General features: G+C 48.6%; 1 non-coding gene across 1 annotated transcript; it reads left to right on the forward strand.

The window, feature by feature from the left end:
• Positions 1-2777: 2777 nt before the first annotated feature.
• LOC130283639 (U2 spliceosomal RNA) lies at positions 2778-2964 on the forward strand. Its single transcript, XR_008846761.1, has one exon. It is a non-coding gene; the product is annotated as a U2 spliceosomal RNA (small nuclear RNA).
• The last annotated feature ends 5063 nt before the right edge of the window (positions 2965-8027 follow it).

The raw sequence follows: 8027 nt of genomic DNA on the forward strand, positions 1-8027 counted from the left end.
GCTCATATATTAACGTTCATTATTATGTATTGAGTATGCATCCTATGGATGCTCAATGTATGCTACACATACATGCTACACACTTTCATTACAATGTATTGAGCCTGCATGCTATGCACGCTCATTATCATGTATTGAGTGTGTATGCTATGCATGCTCAATATCATATACTTACTGTGCATGCTATGCATGCTCAATATCATGTATTGAACATGCAGGCTATGCACGCTCAAAATATTCATGTTTATTATTATGTATTGAGTGTGCATGCTATGGATGCTCAATATCAGGTATTGAGCATGCATGCTATGCACTCTCAATATCATGTTTTGAGCCTGCATGCTATGCACGCTCATTATCATATATTGAGTGTGGATGGTATGCACTCTCATTATCATGTTTTGAGCCTGCATGCTATGCACGCTCATTATCATATATTGAGTGTGGATGGTATGCACGGTAAATTTCAGATTTTGGACTCATTTGGGACTTTGGATCACTATCTACATTGTAGTGCTGCGGTTTTATTGAGTAACACCGGATCACTCCAGTATAGATGGTGAGCAAAAAAAGCACATTTATTCCATTGGGGGGAGGTTATGGTGTTATGTGCAATACAGTCTAGATGGTGATATAAATTGTGAATTCATTCCATCAATAAATATGCACAATTTTTGAATGGAATAAAATCTTTTTTTTTAATCACCAACTATCCTGAATTGCTGCGGTGTTCCTAATGCAATAAAATATGCAATCAGTGAGCACATGTACACGATAAAACCGCAGCAATGCAGTATAGGTCAGTGGTCCCCAAACTGTGGCCCTCCAGATGTTGCAAAACTACAATTCCCAGCATGCCTGGACAGCCGTTGGCTGTCCAGGCATGCTGGGAGTTGTAGTTTTGCAACATCTGGAGGGCCACAGTTTGGGGACCACTGGTATAGATGGTGAAAAAAATGAGATTTTATTCCATTACAAAAATGATGCATCATTTTTGAATGGGATAAAATCACTATTATTGACACCATTTATAATGCACTGCTGGCTGCAGCCATTCATTTGGGAGTGCAGCTTTATATGAAAAAATAAATAAATAAATTCACAAAGCTGCAATCCCCAATGAATGGCTGCAGCCAGCAGTGCATTATAAATGGTGTCAATAATGGAGATTTTATCCCATTCAAAAATTATGCATCATTTTTGATTGGGATAAAATCACTATTATTCACACCATTTATAATGCACTGCGGTCTGCAGTCATTCATTGGGGATTGCAGCTTTGTGAAATTTTATTTTTATTGTTTTAGGCATATAATCAATTGTACTACCCACCATTTTGATATTATAAATTCCCTCAGGGCACAGTACAGCAGCTCCGTTCTCAGACTCTCCTCCTCTCTGAATGGTACGTGCAAAACCAAACAGAAAGGAGGAGACTCAGAGGCTGCCGTCCCTCCCAGCCTGTATGCGCGCCTGTATGCGCGCTCCCGACATTGAGCGCAGAATACAGCAAGATGGGCGGAAGTGGTGGCCGGCAAGGCTTCAGATGACGTCACGCCGGCCCGCCCGCCGACTTCCTGCAATCGTGAGACTGCTCAACTCTGAGCTACCAAAGAGGAGTGGAAAAAGGTATTGTTCTAATGTTTTAAGAGGATAAAAAAAACAGGGATAGATGTAGACAGTGTGAGGGAAAGATGGGGAGGGGGAATATGGACATTTTAGTTGAGGATAGCTACTCTTTAAGAGCACATACCTCAGCTCTTCAATAAAATAATTTTTTTTATATATCTATATATATATATATATATACCGTATTTATCGGCGTATAACACGCACTTTTTAGGCTAAAATTTTTAGCCTAAAGTCTATGTGCGTGTTATACGCCGATACACCCCCAGGAAAGGCAGGAGGAGAGAGGCCGTCGCTGCCCGCTTCTCTCCCCCTGCCTTTCCTGGGGTCTAGAGCCCTTCTCACCCCCTGGCTATCGGCGCCGCTGCCCGTTCTGTCCCCCTGACTATCGGCGCCGACAGCCAGGGGGAGAGAAGGGGCAGCAGCACCCATTGCCGGCGCCGGCGCCGCTGCCCCGTTGCCTCCCCCCATCCCCGGTGGCATAATTACCTGTTGCCGGGGTCGGGTCCGCGCTGCTGCAGGCCTCCGGCGTGCGTCACCGGAGTCGTTGCTATGCGCTGCACGGCGCGGCGCACTGACGTCATGCCGGAGGCCTGCAGCAGCGCGGACCCGACCCAGGTAATTATGCCACCGGGGATGGGGGGAGGCAACGGGGCAGCGGCGCCGGCAATGGTTGCCGCTGCCCCTTCTCTCCCCCTGGCTGTCGGCGCCGCTTCTCTCCCCCTGGCTATCGGCGCCGGCACCGATAGTCAGGAGGACAGAACGGGCAGCGGCGCCGATAGCCAGGGGGTGAGAAGGGCCGGCAGCAGCGCTCTAGACCCCAGGAAAGGCAGGGGGAGAGAAGCGGGCAGCGACGGCCTCTCTCCCCCTGCCTTTCCTGGGGATTTATCGGGGTATACACGCGCACACACGCACCCTCATTTTACCATGGATATTTGGGTAAAAAACTTTTTTTACCCAAATATCCTTGGTAAAATGAGGGTGCATGTTATAGGCCGGTGCGTGGTATACCCCGATAAATACGGTATATATATATATATATATATATATATATATATATATAGATAGATAGATAGATAGATAGATAGATAGATAGATAAAAAAAAGTCAGTTCTGTTATGGTGAATATATTTATTGTGTGATTGACAATTGATTGGTAATAAAGGTTTTTTCAATCAAAAATCTGTTCTTATCAGTTTAATATCTGATACGTCCCCTATCTGGGGACCATAAATTAAATGGATTTTTGAGAATGGGAGACGATTTGGAAACTTGCTTCCGTCGCCCAATGCATTGACCCGATATGGCAGTATCTTCGGGTACAGTGCACCACCCCATTCCAGTGTTAAAAAAGACAGATTCTTATTTAATCCTCTGTGGGTGCTGCTGCAGCTGTTGCCTGCCTTGTCATGTCAGTCAGTCTGGCTGCAGAAGGTGCCGCTGCTGTCCAGACCCAGTACTGCTGAATGGCCTCCTTAATTGGATAAGCTCATCGTATCCTCACAAAAAAAAAAAAAGAGTTCCACAATTAGAGACCACAATAATGAGTTGCACTGACTGGTTTATGAACGTCTATCCATTTGGCGTTTTACTGACCATGTTTGCACACTGATTGATGTAATAAAAAATAAAAAAATAATAATAATACTAATCTAGCACACCTGTGCAGGTTTGACATGACATGATACGTAGCTGTCTTGCAGGTGGTGCTTAATCCTGTTAAATGATGTGAGGGTCTCATGGTTATTCACAAGGGTGCGTCATTGCTGTTGCTTGACCATGCATTGGTTCTGTGGTCAGTGAATGATAAAAACAAAATTTGCCATTCATTGATTGATGGGAAATCAGCCATGAGGCATTTGTTTTTAGAAACTGCTGCTCACAACCAATGTTGCAATGGAGTGTCTCCATCTGCTGGTGGTATTGGATAAGCATTAGTGCTATGATGGGGTCTGAAGAAGAAGAAGAAGATGGAAAAAAATTAATAAAAAAAAAGAAAGAAAGAGAGAGAGACTGACTGAGTGAGTGGGTAAGAGAGAGAGTGAGTGAGAGTGAATGAGTGATTGAGTGAGTAATTGAGTGAGTGAGAGAGAGAACAAATGAATTAAAGTGAGTGAGTGAGTGAGTGAGAATGAATGAATGAAAGTCTGAATGACAGAAAGAAAAAAGTATGAAGAAAGAAGTATGAAGAAAAGAAAATGTATATGGAGTTGCAAACATGAGTGCAATCTACAAAGCTGTTGAGGCTGGTCCTCATGGGAGGATTGTTGCACCCAGGACCTTTAGTTCTATTAAATGTCATTCAATGCCACTGCCAGGTGTAAACAGCAGAAGAACCAGAAGCACCAACAGCACGACCATGGGTTGTTAGATTACCCTGATTCAGCAAAGAGTCCAAAAGGATGCAGGTGAATACTGTTTATTTTCAGTTTCTCGTTACAGTTGGTTTGATTCCGTGTCCGGACAGCCAGGGAGGTGGCTACAGGCAACAAAGGTAGGCGTGTTGTTTTCATATGCAGATCTTAACCCCTTAAGGATGGAGGGCGTGCCCATACGCCCCCGTTTCAAAGTCCTTAAGGACTGAGGGTGTATGGATATGCCCGTGGGAATTTCGGTCCCCGCCGCTAGCCGTCGGGGAACGGACCGAGATGCCTGCTGAAATCTTTCAGCAGGCATCCTGTGAAAATGCCTAGGAGGGTCCTGAGAACCCCCCATGTCGGCCATGGCGGCAAATCGACGTTTGTGGCAATTCCGGGCTGATCGGGTCTCTGATGACCCGATTGCCCGGAAAATAGGGATGAAAGGATTTGTCAGTGACAGCCCCAATCCTCCTAAGGGATAGGAGTGAGGTGGCAGTGGTGCCATCCCCCCCTATCCCCTGCCATTAGTAATGACTACTGACCAATGGCAGTTAAAGGCGGAGGGGTTACCATGGAAATTCCCCGCTCTGCCCGCCCCTGGATGTCAGGCAGAGAGGGGGGGGGGGGGGAGAAGATGGTGGCGGTACCTGGGGGTTTGCCCCCCCCCCTCCATGCGAATGTACAGGGTACATTCACAAGGGGCGGGGGTTTACAGTTAGTCTCTCGCTGCAAGCTAGAGATGCAGGAAATTTTCTGCTGCAGCTCAAACTCCCAGCAGGAAACTCGCTGTAATCCCCCGGCAGTCTGAATGTACCCTAAAAACACTACCTATAAACATACCCCTACACATTCCCACCCCCCCCCCCCCCCCCCCAATAAAAATGAGAAACCTCTGGTATGGCACGGTTTCTAAAATGTAGTCTCCAGCTGTTGCAAAACAACAACTCCCAGTATTGCCAGACAGCCATTGACTGTCCAGGCATGCTGGGAGTTTTGCAACAGCTGGAAGCACTCTGTTTGCGAAACACTGCCGTAGGGTAATTTTAATATCCGAGGCAAGTCTAACTCTTGCATCCGTAATTTAGGCCGTAAATGCGCATGGCGCTCTCTCACTTTACCGTACTCGGTAAAAATTGCCCAACAAATTTTGGGGGGCTTTTTCTCCTTTTACCTTTTACAGCGGTTCTGACATAAACGCACAAAAATAAATACCCACATGTGACCCCATTTTGGAAACTACACCCCTCACGGAATGTAAGAAGGGGTATAGTGAGCTTTAACACCCCATAGGTGTTTGACAAATTTTCATTAAAGTTGGACGTGAAAATGGAAAAATTTTATTTTCTTCACTAAAATGCTGGTGTTATCCCAAATTTTTCATTTTCACAAGGAGTAATAGGAAAAAAAGCAATTGTTGGCTGGGAAATATTGGAACATGGAGGTAGGCATCTTTGATGTCCACTGAAGAAAGAAATTCCCCTTGTTCCATGGATGCCACTACCGAACGGAGGGATTCCAATCAGAAGTGGCGGATGAGAAGATGAAGGTTGAGACGCTTGAGGTCCAGGATTGGCCGCACAGAACCGCCCTTCTTGGGGACCACAAAAAGATTGGAATAGAAACCCCAAAAACGTTCCCTTGGAGGAACGGGGACAATAACTCCCTGGAGAAGCAGGGACCGGAGGAGCCTCCCTGTTTCGCCAGAGAAGGAGACCGGGGGGCCCGGGACTGAAAAAAACGATCCCTCGGGAGGGAGGCAAATTCCATTCGGTATCCATTGGACACCACGTACCTGACCAATGAGTCCTGAATGTGTGTGGTCCAGATGTCTTGAAAAAGTAAGAAACGACCTCCCACCCGAGAAAAATCTGCGGGTGAGGGCATCACTTCATGCGGAAGTGGGTTTGCGTTTGCCCGATTTGGCCGCAAAACGGCCGGAACGGTTGGTGTCCAACTTCCAAGACGGGCAAGCCCGGAATGAGGGAGCCTTCTTGTCCCGCGAAGGCGCCTGCCTAGACCCCTTATTAGGGCCAAAAGTCCGAAAGGACTGAAAGGAAGAGGACTTCCTCTGGGAAGTAGAGCGAGCCTTATTTTGAGGCAACAAGGAACTCTTGCCCCCCGTCGCCTCAGAGATAATCTCGTCAAGGCGCTTGCCAAAAAGACGGGCACCAGTAAAAGGAAGCTCGGTGAGAGACCTTTTGGAAGCGGCATCCGCATCCCAAGCCTTAAGCCACATGGAACGGCGGAGGGCCGCCAGGTGACCCACAGCAAAGGCAGCACAACGGGCTTACTGCATGGAAGCTGTGCACAGAAAGTCCCCAGCTTTAGAGCATTGGAGAACCAAAGCAGACAGATCCTCTGGGGGGATCCCGCCTGGATACCCTGACAGAGTTTTGAGCACCACACCGATAGGGCCTTGGACACCCAAGCCGAGGCGAAGGTGGGAAGCAGAGAAGAGCCTGCTGCTTCAGAGGCAAACTTCGCTAAGGACTCCACCTTCTTGTCCGTAGAATCCTTGAAAGCAGCCATATCTGCTAGCGACAGTGTAGTAGCCTTAGAGAGGCGGGAAATTGGTGGATCCACCAAGGGAGGGGAAACCACCTTAGAGGCAAGGTCCTTGTCGAATGGGTAACGCACCTGAACCTTCTTCATTCCCGGGAGCCTCTTGTCTGGATGTTTCCATGCAGATTCCAGAAGGGTGTCAAATTCAGCGTGAGAGCTGAACCTTTGAGGTGCCAGTTTAGCATGATGAAAAGATACTTCAGGAGTCACATCCGAAGATCCTGGGTCCTCTAAGTGAAAGGTGTCTCTTATGGCCGCAACCAATGAGTTCACCATTTCAACTGTATCCGAGCGGTCCTCCGAGTCAGATGCCGATTTGAAAGCCTCATCCACCAGTTCACCAGGAGAATGTGAACAAGTGGAGGCAGCCCTGGAGGGGGGCGACCATGACCGGGTACGCGACTCTTGCGAGGCAGAGTGGGAACTCCTCTGGAGGAGCGACGTTTGTGACCAGATGACACGGGGGGGCGGGACCCACGAGGGGAGCACCCACGTCTACCTGAAGACTCAATGGAAGAGTCAGAAGATACACCCCTAGTACGCCTGTGAGAGGGTGAAGTATGTGGAGAAGAGGAGCGGGGCCCTTTAGAGGGTTGGCACAGGGCAGACCTCTTCAAGGCAGACACCACGTCACGAGAAGCCTCAGCCACCGAACGGGAGACTTGAGTCAAGTCAGCCCATATACTGGGATAGGGAAGAAACCCAGGCTGGAGGGGCGGCCGAATCCACCAGAACTGAAAGAGCATCCGAGGGTACCAGGGGGTCTGGGGCAGCAGAGGAGCAGGCAGAGCAAGTGGGTTCAGCAGAACCAGGCATTTTGGAATTACAGTTCTTACAGACCAAATAGGAAACTAACGCTCCATTTGTCTGTTTAGAGGGAGGAACAGTTCTGGGTACGAACATAATGAAAAAAGAACTATCTCACCCGAGTCTGTGTCCCCTGTGGCGGCTGCTGTGAGGAGAACTCCGCTCTGTGTGGATAGAGAGGGAGAAACAGGCCAGCCAATAGCCAGAGAGGGGCGTGCCTGGAGCAGGGGCCCTGTCTGATTGGCCTCTGCCACCGAAAATCGCACGCACGGCGCTGATTGGAGGACAATCCGCGCCTCCAGTGAGCTCCGGCGGCCCTGTGGGCGGAGCTATAGCGCCCCGGCCGCCGAGAAGAACAATAGTAATGGCGCCCGCTCCTTGCCCCAGGCGCACATGTCAGCCGCATATGCGCCCACGGGGAAGTGAGCGGGCGATACACATATTCGCCGACAGTCGTCTGTTGCCGAAAGCGAAAGTAAGTCGGCGCTTCATGCGCCCGAACAGTAAAAGCGCCGCGGCTGTCAGCCACATAGTAAGCGCCGCGGCTGTCAGCCACATTGTATAACACACACACACATGTGCATAATAATAAAGTAAACCATTCATTCCCAATATGCCATTGCTCGCCCCTTTTTTAGAATAAAAGATAGAGCCCCTAACACAGGCCAG

This window comes from Hyla sarda, chromosome 7 (genome assembly GCF_029499605.1).
Source record: "Hyla sarda isolate aHylSar1 chromosome 7, aHylSar1.hap1, whole genome shotgun sequence".
NCBI lineage: Eukaryota > Metazoa > Chordata > Amphibia > Anura > Hylidae > Hyla > Hyla sarda.